Consider the following 14,844-nt stretch of genomic DNA (forward strand, 5'->3'; position numbering starts at 1 on the left):
AATAATAGCTAAATTTAGAACTCTTATAATATTTTAATAAATTTAATTGAACTTTTAATCCTAAAAGATCTATCCATAACTTTAATTTCATAAAAAAATTAGTACTTTATTAATTTAATTTTACTAATTTTGTTTACAAATTATAAATTAATGTAAAATGTTGGTTTTTTAAAATTTAAAATGTCATCTTTCTATATAACACTAAAATAAATTATAAATTGATATACTAATTGATTAAAAATTACTAAAATATTATGTTTTATTTTAAATTAATAATTTGCTAGATTTATTAAAAGATTTAAACAATATGCATATACTTGTTAAATCCTAAATTTTATATATTTTTAAAACATTATTAAAAGTATCTGTTAAATTTTTATTATTATTTTGGATATTGCATGTATTAATTTAGAAAGCCTAAAGATTTAGCCACTTTCCCATATTATTCAGAAATAATATGTTCTTTTTTCAGAAAATATTATTAGTTATTGGCCATTTTAGATTGAGTGAAGTTAAAGATGGAGAGCGCCCACTGAAAACGGCCCATGCTTGAGACCAATCCAGTAATGTATTTTAACAATTAGTAATTAAATTATTTTATAGGTTAAAAAAAATTTAAAGTTGTATTAATTTAAACTGTGTACCAAGGTATTGTGATAGAGATGACGCTTGAGCTCAAAGTGTTAGCTTGAAGTGTTAAGACTCGGTATATTGGATTATTTCTCATTTGCGTGGGCTTATATGTTAATTAAAAACATGCAAATATGTCATTGTGGACAAACCCAATAGAGTGATCTTAATTGTGGGTTTATTTTTTATTAGATGTGCATGAGTTATATGTGTAGAACTCAACCCTTAACGATGATGGGTTGTTAATGAGTTTCGGGTTTGACGTTTATAAGGGGTGTGATACTTGTTGGATTAGGGTTAAGAAAACAAAATCTCTTTTCATCCCATTCGAGAGAAATTTATGAAACCGTTGTCGTAACTCCAATGGAAGATCGCGCTTGCTGTTACTGCATATTCTTCATCTACAACATTTGAATCATGAAATTGGAATCATGGTGACATCTCTGGATTCAAGTTCAATTTATAGATTTTCGCATTTAATATTTTCTTGCTATGAATCTTTCGACTATACCATGATCCTGTGTAGAGTCTTCTTGTTTTTAATATGGTTGTATAAACTAAAATGGCTCCTAAAGTTTTCTATCAAGTGGTATCGGAGCCACAAGTTTTCTTATATTGTTGAGTTCATAGTGTTAGTTTTCGACGATTTTGGTTCATATGCAAGGTTGGCATTAGGTTTTGCAAAACTAAAGTATAGTCGAAATTAGGCAATGAAAACCTAGGATCTTAACTTCTTCATGATCCTAAGATCCCAGTGTTGGAGAATTATCATCTCAAAACATGATAATCGATGTGTACTGGTAGTAGCAATTTCTATGAGAATGCGAAGAATGAGAAGAACAACGATAATTGCCACTGTAACCATCGCTAAACGTGGTTTAGGGTTTGGGATTTGCATGCCATGGTCGTGGTGGCCAACATAGGCAGGCCGTGTGGTGCCCTAGACAGGTTTCATCCAATCCATAGTGTCAGCCATGGCAGTGTTGGACAACAGGGGCAAGTTGTGTTTAGCATTGTGGGTGAACTCAAGACAAACACGACCATGTTGCCCAACATGACTAAATAGTGTTGCCTTATGGTCGAGTCACATTTGGCCAGGCAAAACACGGTGGTGTTGGATAACACGATAAGGTCGTGGGGGCATTCTGGTTAGCCAAACATGGTCGTGTTTCACAACATGACTAGGTCATGTGGGTCTCAGCAATGACTGTGTTGTGTGACACAGTCAGGCTAACATGTCCTCGAAGCGCTATTTTGCTCCACTACTTGGTTTTCCATTTGGGATTACTCGAAAATCATTGGTGACAGTGGATTATCTTTGTTTGATCAAATTTCTTAGGATTTTCATGAGTCTATCTACACACGTGTTATTAAACTGAACTAACGTGTCAACCTAAACGAAGACGCCTTAGGTATGTTTAGTGCATTTTATGTTGATAGACATATATCTAAGAATGATTGATCCAAAGAAAAGTCATTCTTATGTCGGATGTATGTTGGGATCGACCCGGTGCATTGCGCGTGCTTACACGTATAACAATCGTGTGCAGCAGAAATAACATAATAATTAATCCTAATTATTACAACACTTGCAACACATACATGCAAATACAAGCACAAGACATGACTGAAATTTAAAATTTTCAGAATAATAAATTATTCTACGCATACCTGCATATGACGCTCAAAGGAAATGACATCAATCAAGTGACCCTCGTCGAAGTTCCGCCTCTACTGGTAATCCACGCCAAGTATTCTTCAGGACAGCATTCAAAGCCATGAGTTGTGTCACTATCTTCGATACTAGTCGTCGAACAGCAACTGTCGATACGAGAGAAAATCCTAATATCGAAAACACGCAACAACACATGTCGCATTCATTTTCGGAGCTTTCTAACTATCATCAAGAATCAAATTACCAGATAGTAAGAAAAGGAAAAACAAGGATCGAAACACTTTCCGAAAAATATGAAAAATCACTATAGGCACACAATGTTCTAACGATGAAACCCTAACGACTACCCGAGATCCTAGAAGCCACAACTTCTCCGGCCAACAAAGGAACCCGACGACAAATCCTCCAACGAATGATTTGGTGGTAGCAAACAGTTTGAGCAAGGATTCCAGCGGTAGAACTCTAATTCCTACAAGGTTGTCCGACGGAAGATCAAAGGGGTGGTGGCGGCAATCAAAGAGGAGAGGAAGAGGGAACTCATGGATAGGGTTTCCTTGTTCTCCAGCAGAGACAATCTCCGGTGGTCAACCACGGGTGGAAAGAGTTCGACTGGGCGTCGACAACGGTGAAACAAAAATGAGAGGCAGTGAGGAATCACGGCTAGGGTTCCTTGGATTCAGCTCCCTCCTTCGCTTAGTTGCCTTTATATTCATCCTCCGCTATCTACTCGCCGGCGGATGCGGGATCGCGAACAAATCGTGATTCCCGTTTGTCGATTTCGACGGAATCGGGAAAAGCCAGGCATGGATCGCGTGTGTGAGGGGCGATTGATGATTCAGGTCGGCGCACGAGCATGAACCAGAGAAAAGGAAACCCGAGCTGAACCGGACCGGGAAAATTTTACTATAGCAAACCGGGTTCAAAACTAAATCGCTTGGTTCAATAAACAAACGACCTTCGATTTGACCCAAATCAGTTTTATTCATTTCGTCTTCACAAGACGAAGCTCCTCATCTCTTTTGTTTTGTCAAAATATCTTTCATCCTAAACTAAACTAAGTTGGTTCATTTCATCTTCATAAGATGAAGTCCATTAATTTTTCTTTTGTCTAGTCCAACTAAACTTTCATTCTCTCGAACTGAGAATCAAATTCTCAAACTTGTTTTAAGTCATTCGAAAAACTTATAGTGCGTGTGACCCAATAAGTTTCCAGGTATGTTGGTCATCCGTAATTAACCATTAATTATGAAACGATCATATCAAGAACCCAACAATTAACAATGCACATGAATTAGTGTGTCGTAAATAATATATTAATGGCATGCTTTTAATGTGCTTGTTGATTCTGCATTGTGAAAAGTCAAATTTATTATAGTGCCTATTAACCAATCAACTAATATTTTGACTATGATCATTTCTAAAGGCAAGTACGTCTTAAATGTGAACTCATCCTCACCCATGCATACTAGTCGTCCCATTCTCATCTTAGAGAGTCTTCCAAACCTTCTTGTTCCGACGCTCCTCTTCTATAGTCCCTCTCAAATGTCCATGTCATCCTTCTCCAACCTTCATGTACCTTGAGTCATCGAGTCACCACACCTCAATCGCTCTAAGTCTCTATGTGTATCAACATCAAGTCTTATATGACTTCAAACACATATTAGATTAAAATGATCCTAATTTAACCATGATTAATCCTGATCACCAAGGCATATGATTACACCAACAAAGCGAACTCGTCAAGGATGGCAAAAGGATTGAGAAAAGGCTAGAGAAAATGTTCATTGCTCTTTTTGTTTTGTTTATAATCTTATTGTTTTTTGATTTACACAAGATTAATTTATTTTGTTTTCAATGTAAATTCTTATAAGAAATTTCTCTACCTCCAAAGAGAAGAGGCAGCAGGATTCGAAGGATAACTCTCCCAATGAGTCATAAGTTGTCGAATAAGATGTAGAAATTTTTGAACCGCATGAAATACCCATCACTAAAAAAATTGCAATTTAGGGATGAATTTTATAAATAAATTCGTCATAAAAAAATTTGCAACGAATAAATTCTCGTTGTTATTAAGTCGTTGCCAAGTTCTGCAATGAAAAATTAAAATTTCGTCCCAATATTTTGTGATAAAAATATTATTCGTTGGCAAATTCATCGACAATTGGCGATGAATTTAGTGACGAATTTGGATTTTCATCGGCAATCAATAATACATAGTAATTTAAGATATGTTTATGACGAACATATTTTTGTCATAAAATTCATCGTAAAACGTATTTTTTTTCCCAACCATCCTGCCCTTTTTGTATTTTATCATGTATATAAACATGGATTGGATCGATCCAAATTTTACAAACAACCTGTTTAACACAATAACTTACCTATTCATACAACACAATTTCAATCCATACCTATCACATACACATATCAAAATGACAAAATTCAAATGACAAAATCCATAAGAAACATTCCTTCAAGTCATGATACAAAATCCAAATGACAAAATACATATATCAATAAGTCATCAAATCATGATATCCAAATGACAAAATTCATATTAATAAGTCTCAAGACAAGAGAAAGATACAAAATCATCGTTGTCGTCTTCTTCCTTGGGAGACACTGCTTTCTTCTCCTTCCATATATCTTTTCTTCTTGCATAAGAAAACAAAGAAAGAAAAAGTATCATTCTTAAAAATAAATTGAATATGTAAAGACTTACTTCTTCTAATATGAATTTCGAATTGCAACACATTAATTGACCTCACCAATCTTGTTAAAATAAATTAACAGTACTAATAAAAAATATGTAAATGAAGGATTTACAAACTTAATCAAATAACAAATATTAAAAATATTAATTCTAAGAAAAAACATTCATACACAAAAAAACTCATAAAAAACCACCACCACCACCATCGTCGTCGTCATCACGAGAAGCGGGAGAAATATAACTTAGAGCAGAATTTAACTGAAGATGTTGTATGATCAGGTTTTATTGTCGACACAACTCACTAATTTCTAATCTCTTTGCCTCATTTCCTTATTCCTTTGCATTATTATGTCCTTCAAATGGCTAACATCTTTAATCAAATTATGTATTTGTGTCATTACGGCTAGAGAGGTGATAAAAAATATACCAGCAACTTCATAGGTTCTGCTCAAAGAACTTATATCTAATATCCTCCCCCTCCCTTTGGATCCCCCACTTACCTCCAGTCATAAATTCAGATCATTCCTAACAAAGGGCTCAGATCCATTATTATCATCACTAGCACTTGAATTTCGCTATGCTAACTCTAGCTTATCATATTTGTCCTTTATTATCATGAGAAAAAATAAAATAATAATATTTTTAAAACACATATAATATTGATTATATCTAGTAAAACACATTTAATATAAAAATAGAGTAGATACACAATTAATAACATCTACTAATATAATATAAGTTATATTGTAATCCAAACCTTAATTTTTATAGCATTGTTCCCACTCCAAGTCTTGTCCTTTTTATATTTAACATTAATTTCATATATAAACTGAAAGGGATAGATTATCTTAAACTCATTCTACCACAGCTCTTTTGTAAGATCAGGAACGCTTATATAAGTCATCGAATCCCCTTGCCAATAGTTATTCACAATTCAATTAATCTCGTGTAACACATGTAGAATTGACAAATCTATAATAAAGTATGAAATAAACGATGTTAAATATTTATGATAATTGATAAATTTAATTATTTTAAAGTACTTACAAATCTCCGAGAGGGGATACAGACTCTCAACTATCGGTCATCTCGGCAGTTGATTATCTAGTTGAAGGAACTTCCATGGGTACTAGGAATGGAAAGGTCCTGATGAGTCGTGTGTACGAGAAGATCCTGTAACTGAATGAGAGAGAGTCATAGGTATAGACTGACCATGAGTACTCCGTCGATGGCCACGTCGAGACTGTCAAAGAAATATGTTAGGACAAAATAAATAAAAAATTGATGTATAATGAAGAACATGAAAAAACTTACCATATGTAATAATTCTTTAAAAAGTACAGGAATCAATATATCAAGAGGTCACCTCTAATAATCTATAGGATAAAAAGATAGTGCAGTTAAAATATATGAGTTTAAGATAGTACGTAAGTATATAAACAATAAATTGAACTAAAAATTTTATAAATCTACATATTAAAACTAAATTTGAAAATTAAAACTAAATTTAGAGATTAAAATAAAATTTACACATACATTACATTACCATATATGAAAATAAATTATTAATATATTTTTTTATTTTAACCTAACTTACCCATCATGAAAAATCAAAATCATCATCGTCATTGTCGTCGTGGGTATGGTCGTCGTCGTCGTCGTCATTATCATTTTTATGAATTTCACTTGTATTCTCGTTTATCACTACTTTGTTTGGATCTCATAGCGTAGGAATATTATATTCCTCGGTCTGAAATGTGTTCATAACTTCGTCTTCTTGATATGCAATATCCTGCTAACATTCTTCATTTTTTTTATGCTTTCATTTTACAAATAATCCACCAATCATTTTTATCATGTTTCAAACTAGGATATGAAGTATAAAATACTTGAATCGTTTATGCCAACACAAATGGTTCATATCTTTTATACAATCTCTTATGATTTATTCATTCAAATTATACCGTGGATGTACTTTCATCCCTCTGATAGGGTCAAACCAACGACACATAAATAAAATAACTCGTATTTCTTGACTAGAATATTCTACCTCTATAATTTCATCCAGTAACCCATAAAAATCATTGTTTATAGCTCCACCATTAGATGATTAAACACAAACCCCCCACTATTCATTATAGCTTTTTCTATTCTATATTCCTGAGTATGAAAATTATATTTATTTATAAATATGCTAGTCAAGTTCGTACTATTACTTTTGGACCCCATAAAAGATAGAATAACAATTCTTGCTCAACATATGCTTGATTCTCAACAATCTAAAGTCAAATCCAAAAATTAATTAAAAGTTAAAATATGTTTAAATTAAATTTAAATTGTCTACTTATATGATTTGAACCATGGTGCAAATTCTTCATCGCATGTGATTAAATTCTTATGTTAATATTTCAAAATTTAAATTTTAGAAAATCCTATAAAAAATAAATTATAACATAAATAATTTACAACATAATAAATACAAAAATTAAGAAATATATACTCACTTGAAATATAATATTATTTCTGGATAATTCAGTAAAATTTATGTGTGGGCTATCCGTCATTCTTGACCAGTTAAGTATCTCTATTTACATGATCCACTTGGTTGACCATAATAATTAAAAATTGAGAATGAGGTCAAATTACGATCAATAGGATCCTTATCATTTCTTCCTGCTCTTTATCTTTTGCTTAAAACGTGAGGCTCAAAATAATATGATGCAAAAGTTGTTATTTCCTTCATAATGCATGCATTAACAATAGAGGCTTCAACATATACCTTATTTTTTTTTACTTTTTTTTTCAAATAATATAGGAATCTAATTGTAATAAAATAAATTGTATTAGATATTAATATATATTAAATAATTTTATTTTTTATGCACTAATAACAAAGTATATAAGAAATATGAATTTACCTTTCAAATGGATACATCCATCGAAAATGAATAGGACCTCCAACTTTAGTCTTGTTGGCGTTCTGGATCTCCGTCCTATGTTCCGAATTCTACCCGCTCCGAGAAGCGTAGAACTCCACAGGACAAAAATTTTATCCCGCCTGGATCAATTGACAAAGTCTACAAAAGACTAAGTCAATCGATCCTCAGGATCGCCGATTCCTAAATTACTAACTACGGTTTTAATCTAACAATTCTACTACGATTTAAAATGCGGAAACTAAATCATACCAGAACCTTGTAGATAACCTCAAAGCCTTCCGCTGTATTCCTAACTTCTTCCTGGACGTTGGGTGGACAACGGACCTCCAGAAACAAAGGAACTGCAACCTCCGGATGATGAAGCCTTGGATCGCCTTGCTTCTTCTCGCAGCAGCTTCGCCTCTTCTTGTCTCCCACCTTGGATCCGGCCCTTCACACCTTGGACAGGTTTCGGCCACCACAAGAGAGAAAGGAAAGGGGCGGAGGAAGAAGAAGAAAAAGGAAAAGAAGGAGGGGAAGAGGAAGGGGGCGGCGGCACCAAAGAAGAGAGGAGAGGGTTTTCTTTTCCCTCTGGTTCCTCTTCTCCCTTTCATTTCTCCTTTTATAGCCTCACGCCCAAACCAAGTCATGGCTGCCCATTCAAAATTTTTCTTTAATTTTGATTGATTCCGCGAACCAATTCTAAATTATAGAAACCTCTTAAATCCGGGCCTTTAGATTGGCTTGCTTGGTTTCTAGCCGTTAGATCTTTTCAGAATTATTTAAAAAATAATTCCAACCTTATCTAGATGTGGCCGGCCACTTATGGATGGGTTTGGTTCAATCCGTGAACCAACTTTATATTAAAGAAGAAAATAAAACCGAACCGAAGAGATCTCATCCGTCGGATGCAACTTAATCTCATCTAACGGTTACGATATAATCTTCTTTAATATAACTTAATCCCTTTGATCCAATGGCCCTGATCTATTTCCTTGGGCGTGTGGTTCATTGAACCATGCTTGGTTCACCTCGTGAACCGGTTCTTCCTTCCAAAGAGAATTAAAACCGAACCGGAGAGATCTCGTCCATCGGACGCGACTTAATCTCATCCAACGGTTCTAATCTATTCTCTTTTATTCCTCTTTATTTATTTCGATCCAACGGATGCAACTTGATCTAATCCCATGGATACAAGCTGATCTCATCCATTAACTCATCCTACGGTCGAGAACTAATCTCATCCAACGGTTGAGATTAAATCTCATCCGACGGCTGAGAACTAATCTCATCCGTTTGATTGCATCCTTTTGAAGATGTCTTTAGGCTACAGTGGGGACCTCGAGGAGGTATTGGATCTGGCCTTCTGATGGGTTTCGGATCCCGTATTCAACCCCGAATACACACCTACATCCATCAACAACGATCCATTCCACTAGAGGATCATTATTGCACTACCAATCCAATCCCCAAATTACGTTATGGGTTCCTTCTTATTATTTTATGCATTGCTCCCCGTGTTTAAGATATCGTATGTCCGTTAATTATTAAGTTCTACTGACAACTCAATAATCAACATCTAAGACCTTGAATAGTACCACTCATCCTTATTGTCAGTCGGACTAAGTCCACTTGCAAGATTTGACTTGACAATCCTTATGAGCTCTTCAAGGGGACATCATCAACCCTACTGGGACACGGATTCCTTCTATAATCAATGGCACACCGTATAGATAGTAACATCACCCAACTTACCGAGAATATTTGATCTGACGGAAAGATCTCACCCTTTGGTAAATCAAAGCAATAATTACTAAGTATAGGTGCCCATTTATTACATCGGGATTAAGAGTGCATAAGTATAATAACAGAGGTCTTGTTCAATTTGCGAGTCAGTGTAAATCGAACAACCTCAATGGTCCTACTCAATACACACAAAGTGTACTAGTGTAATTCTACAGTCAAGACAGACAGTCACCGAATTACACTACAACCGTTCTCGATGGTTTGTCCAAAGCCATCTTGGTTGTGAGCCTTAGTTTATAATTTACAAGGAGCCGATAATCCTGATCTTCTGTGTCTCACAGACACCAAGTTATCTACAATGTAAATTAAGAGGACTTTATTGCAAAACTAAACTAATGCAATCATTTGACCAAAACATGATACTTTATTTCATAAATGTTTATATACAAAAGAGCAAGTCTTTTCAGTATACATCCTAACACAATTGCAGCTTTGTTGTCACAAAATAAACTCATCTCAGAGGCAGGATCAAAGCCAATCTCCATTAATAACTTACGTAGCCACAGAAGTTCACAAAGTCCTTTAGCCATCCCTCTGAACTCAGCTTCAGCACTAGACAACGCTACCACCTTTTGCTTCTTGCTCCTCCAAGTCACTAGGTTTCCACCTACAAAAGTAAAGTATCCTGAGGTTGATTTTCGATCCAGAACATTGCCTGCCCAATCAGCGTCCGTGTAGCCTTCAACATTCAAGTGACCATTCTTTGTGAATATTAAGCCTTTCCCTGGGGAGCCTTTTAGATAGTGAAGAATCCGAAGTGTTGCATCCATATGGCTCTGCTTTGGACAATGCATAAATTGACTCACCACACTTACCGCGTATGCAATATCAGGACGAGTGTGAGACAAATAAATCAACTTCCCTACTAGCCTTTGGTACCTTCCCTTATTTACTGGAGCTTCATCTGAAGCTAACCCAAGTTTATGACCTTGAGATATTGGAGTATCTACCGGCTTGCACTCCAACAACCCTGTTTCTGCTAGCAAATCCAACACATATTTCCGCTGGGACAAAAATATACCTCTTTTTGACCTTGCAACCTCAATCCCTAGGAAATATTTTAGACCTCCAAGATCTTTTATTTCGAACTCACTCGATAGTTGTTTTTTTAGGTCGGAGATCTCATTCACGTCATTACCTGTGATAATCATGTCATCAACATAGACGAGCAAAGCAGTCACCTTCTTTTCTCGGCGCTTTAGAAAGAGTGTGTGGTCTGAGTTGCTTTGATAATATCCATACTTTTTCATGGCCGAGCTAAATCTCCCGAACCAGGCACGTGGCGACTGTTTTAATCCGTACAGAGCTTTTTCCAATTTACAGACCATTCTTTCCCCAGAGGAAACTGCATAGCCAGGTGGAATTTCCATATAAACTTCTTCTTCAAGATCGCCATGGAGAAAGGCGTTCTTCACATCAAACTGGTGTAAGGGCCAGTCTAAATTTGCCGCCAATGATAATAATACTCTGACAGTATTCAATTTAGCAACTGGTGAGAATGTCTCCGAGTAATCCACGCCATAAGTTTGCGTAAATCCCTTAGCCACGAGCCGTGCTTTGTACCGGTCAATTGATCCATCGGCTTTGTATTTAATAGTGAACACCCACTTACATCCCACAGGTTTTTTTTGTTCCAATGGAGGAACCAACTTCCAAGTTTTGTTCTTCTGTAACGCCTCTAGCTCTTCCTGGACTGCTCGTGCCCACTTTGGATCAGTTAGGGCCTCTTCAATACTGTTTGGGATGTGATGAGAGGATAATGTTTGTGTAAATTCCTTGATGATAGTAGGTAAGCTCTGGGTGGACACATAGTTTGCAACTGGATATTTGGATCTTCTTTCATGCTCATCAGGAGAGTACCTCTTTGGCGGAATTCCTCTATTGGCTCTGCTAGGTAAGTCATAACCAGAGATACCCAAGTTGTTATATTTAGAGTGAATGATAGGAGTGCTTACCTCAGGAATATTCTCAGTAGTGGGAGTTTCTTCAGGCGTTGGTTCTAGCATAAGAGAGGGGGCAGGTTGTATTTCTTCATATGGTTGGTTGGCGTCACTGGTCATGTGTTCATCAGTTTCAACGTTGATTCCTGGTGCTACTTCGGCGGGAATTTCTTGTGTTGCATCTGCACCGCCATTTTCAGTTGCTACTATTCTTTCACCTGCTAAGAACCAACTTGGCTCTTCACTTGTAATCTCCCCCTGAAGAGCAGAGTTTGGTATTGCTACTTGGAAAAAAGGCTCAGACTCCAAAAAAGTCACATCCATAGAAGTATACATGCGACGATTAATGGGATCAAAACATCGGTATCCTTTCTGATGCAGTCCATAGCCCAAAAACACACATCGAATGGCACATGGATCAAGTTTTGTTCGTTGGCTTTGATAAGCTAGGGTTTTATGCATTTTTAATCGATTCATTTTGGGTTTTTATATGAAAATAAATTATGAAATGGATCGATTTGATCTTAATTGTCCTATATTGCATAATCTGAGGTTTGATTCTAATTTTCATGATTTTATGGCAATTTTTGGCATTAATTTGATTTTTATTGATTTTAGGGTTAAATCGGACCCGACTCGAGCTAAACCGTGGTCAACTCAAGTCAAATTGCCAAACCGATCAAGCCAACATGGAGGACATGATTCGGATCGAGCCTGATCAAAATTTCAGAATTTTTCAAGAACCCTAGACTGCCCTAAAGCCCCAGATCAGTTCTGACCGTTGGATTCCGAAATCAATGGCTGAGATTGATTGATTAATCAGGTATATAAGCCGAAGGTTTCGGGATGAACAGTGGCCGCCCGACACTGTTCATCTTCGTCCCCGACAGTGGAATTCTGCTGCGCGACGTATCAACCGGCGAGTCCGATTCCTCCCAATTCAACTCCATTGTACTCCTTGGTCTCTGAAGAAGCTAAAGCCGGCTGGTTGGGTATTCTCCGGCGGCTGGAAGGCGCGCGACGGCAAGGGGTTCTTCCGGCGGCGCCACCCTGTTTCTCGGTTTCCAGGCAATCTGCTGTGCAATCCGGAGCCGCAAGGCATTGGAGGGGTTCTCCTTTGTTCGCGTGGCACCCTTACATTGCCAGAAGCACCGTCGGAGCTAGAAGAAGCAGTGGATTCCGGTTTTGCCAGCTCAAATTGCCTCTGCACCTCACTGTTCTTCGGCCGAAGAGGGTTTCTTCGGGTTGTGGATGGTTCGGGTTGCAAAGAAACCACACCAAAGGCCATCTTCAAGCTTCCAAGGGATCAGTGAAGCTGCTTGACAACCAGCTGAGGAAAAACGAAGAAGAAGAAGAAGGAGGATGCGAATTTCTGATCTTCAGATTACCTCATCTCTGAACTTTTCCTATTTTCTGTTTACTGAACTTGTGCTTGCTGTTGTTTCCTTTGAAATGCTTAGACCTGTGATTGTCTTTGGTTATACGATGCGTGATGTTTAGTTATCTAGACGAAATAATTCGATGAAACAAGTTAATTTGCTTTGGAAGATGACGACAAGTAGAGTTGGCTAGGTTTTGAAATTGGATTAATCTCGAGATAATAGTTTCCCCTCTTCAATGATCAATCAGAAGATAAAGCCTTCCCTCTCTGTTAACCTTTATTGACGTTTTGACGGATATCCCATGTCTATCCTATGCTCAATTGAGGGCCCCTTTCAGGATCTTCCTCAGTTGTACTTGTCTAAGGCAATTCTACCTTCATTGGCATTCGAGCGTAGGTGATCATAATCAGCTAAGAGGACCTGTCACGTGACCTCCGCAAACCTCCCTAGTCTTACTGCCGATTCAGTGTACAATCGAATTAGACAAGTTCCATTCAGTACAGGGATTGTTTATCAGGATATCTTTTAGGACTGAACTCCCTCTTTCGTGGCAAGTAACACAGGTGACCATAATCAGCTAAGGACACTGTCACATGAATCCCGCAAGCCTCCCTAGAAGATCTTGTCACTACTTCTCAAAGGGACAGTCCTGGATGGTATTCAGAGTTCCGGAAATAGGGTTCACCGTTACGTATATCCCCTGACTTCCTAAGGTAAAATGAGATAATTCACTGAAACCCCGTCAATAACGCAGATTCAATTAACGAGAGAGAAGGCAAATCATCAATCAAAATCAATCATCAAAAAGGGTACTCCCATATCTCGAGACGAAACAAACTACTCCATAAACAAAAATTCACAGCAAGACATGACAATCAAAATTAAGCATCCAACCATCCAATACAAGAGGTTACCAATCCAAATCTCAAATGCCAACGTTGCTGATGCGTCCAGATGATTCTCTCCAAAGCGTTCCTCCTTCCAAACCCTATTCCAGCCGCCAGGATCCCCCCCTTTGTTTTCTTACGCAACCCTTTTATAGCTTACGCGGTTTTAAACACGCCCGTGTCATTCAACACGGGCTGGGCGTGCTAAACTCTGAGCAGAAAACAAGCGCAGCTTCAACTCTGAAAAGGCTGGCCGTCGACACGGCCGTGCTAAACAGCACGGCCTGGGCGTGTCAATCTCTGGGCGTCACACAGCATCACTCTGGACAGCTTCACAGCAAACAACACGGACGTGGTGTTCACCACGGCCTGGGCGTGTTGAGCTCTGGGCAAGCAAGTCTGACCAGCTCCACTTAGTCGGCACGGCCATGCTGTTTACCTGACAAGACAAAACATCACACAAAGACATGTATCCAAGGAGAACAGAATAATTAAAGAGGCAAAAGCATAAACCGCCAAATAGAGTGCAATATCCTATGTTATGCTCATGAAATGTGGCCAAATCAATGCTAAATAATGCTGATGAACGCACATGTTCTCAATGCATCACAGTGAAAGCACTAAATGTGGAGGATAAATTAGAATATGAGATAAAGTTCGAAATGGGATGTTCGGACACCCTTTCTGATCACAATTGGTATATCATGATCGAGAAATGTACCTGATTCGTTATAGGATGCTATCATCGGTTCATCTTTTTGACTGTGGTTAGGATTTACAATTTCTTTATTAGCTTGAGAATTTTTTCTCCGTGAATAAACTAGGATATCTTGCTTTTGACTTGATTCTCCTCTGTTTTACTAATTTAAGGGTTGACTTGGAGAGGATCAGAC

This window comes from Curcuma longa, chromosome 16, assembly GCF_044706935.1.
Source record: "Curcuma longa cultivar G26 ecotype Majalengka, Jawa Barat chromosome 16, ITB_CL_G26_1.1, whole genome shotgun sequence".
NCBI lineage: Eukaryota > Viridiplantae > Streptophyta > Magnoliopsida > Zingiberales > Zingiberaceae > Curcuma > Curcuma longa.